This window comes from Egretta garzetta, unplaced genomic scaffold, assembly GCF_000687185.1.
Source record: "Egretta garzetta isolate BGI_Z169 unplaced genomic scaffold, ASM68718v1 scaffold352, whole genome shotgun sequence".
Lineage (NCBI taxonomy): Eukaryota > Metazoa > Chordata > Aves > Pelecaniformes > Ardeidae > Egretta > Egretta garzetta.
Window position 1 is genome coordinate 179,993 of NW_009258768.1, and position 1,645 is coordinate 181,637.

Sequence of the window (1,645 nt, forward strand, 5' to 3'; positions counted from 1 at the left end):
TCTGTCCTGGCCTCTCTGCAGCCCAGCATAGAGGGGCCACCTTCTCTCAGGACGCTGGGGATCCCCCACATATGAAGAGAAGGTCCTGCTTTATAAGCAGCTTTCACACCCTGGAGAGCATGCTTTAATTGTGCTAAGCCAGCAGATCACTAGATGGCCTCATAACCTCAGTGATTTGAGCAGATCCAGGCTTAGCCTGTGTAATCGCCAGATTTATTTTTAAAAACCTGGCGCTCTTAAGTGCTGCAGGACTTACAATCATCACCTCAGGCAATGCACAAGAGCCTTTTCAAAATGCAGCGTGTGAAATTTGGGATGCTTTGTCCCACAGGGAAGCTAGAGAAAACCATGTTTGTCACTCTTGTGGTCAGAAGCTGCTTGTATTCCCTAAATCTTGGCGGATTGGACTGAAGATGGGGCAGAGGCCTTGGTGGGAGCTGTGGGAGAGCCACTAACCAGTGCAGCAAAACCAGCCCCTGCAGGGAAGACGGCCATGGGATCACAGCAGCAGACCAGCCAGCTGGGAACATAGGAACCGAGGTTCCTCCGCCAAGTCCAATTGTATGAGGCTGAACAAGGCCAAGTGCCGGGTCCTGTAACTTATCACAACAACCCCATGCAATGCTACAGGCTCAGGGAAGAGTGGCTGGAGGGCTGCCTGGCAGAAAAGGACCTGGAGGTACTGGTTGACAGCCGGCTGAATATGAGCCAGCAGTGTGCCCAGGTGGCCAAGAAGGCCAATGGCATCCTGGCTTCTAAATAGTGTGGCCAGCAGGAGTAGGGAAGTGATCATGCCCCTGTACTCCTCACTGGTGAGGCCACACCTCGAATAGTGTGTTCAGTTTTGGGCCCCTCACCACAGGGAAGACATTGAGGTGCTGGAACATGTCCAGAGAAGAGCAAACAAAGCTGGTGAGGGGTCTGGAGCACAAGTCTTATGAGGAGTGGCTGAGGGAACTGGGGGTGTTTAGCCTGGAGAAAAGGAGGCTGAGGGGAGACCTTCTTGCTCCTTACAACTGCTTGAAAGGAAGCTGTAGTGAGGTGAGGGTTGGTCTCTTCTCCCTGGAAATGGGTGATAGGACAAGGGGAAATGGTCTGAAGTTGCACCAGGGCAGGTTTAGGTTAGACATTAGAAAAAATTTCTTCACGGAAAGGGCTGTCAAGCACTGGAACGGGCTGCCCAGGGAAGTGGTCAAGTCCCCATCCCAGGAGGTATTTAGAAGATGGGTAGATGAGGTGCTTAGGGCCACGGTTTAGTGGTGGGATGGCAGGGTTAGGGTAACAGATGGACTCAATGATCTTAAAGGTCTTTTCCAACCTAAACAATTCTATGGTTCTATAACCACCTCCAGCCCCAGCCTGGCCTGGCAGCACCCTCAGGAGGAGTTTGGCCCTGGCCCTGGGCTCACCTGGGAGGGAGGCAAGCCCCCGCCCGGGCCGGATCCCCCTGTGGGATCCCTCAGCGGCGAGGCAGGAGGGCCTGGTTCCCTGTCCCACTGATGGCTGGAAATAGAATCATAGAATCATAGAATGTTTTGGGTTGGAAGGGACCCGTAGAGGTCATCTAGTCCAACCCCCCTGCAGGAGCAGGGACACTGCTAACTAGATCAGGTTGCTCAGAGCCCCGTCCAACCTGGCCTTGAAT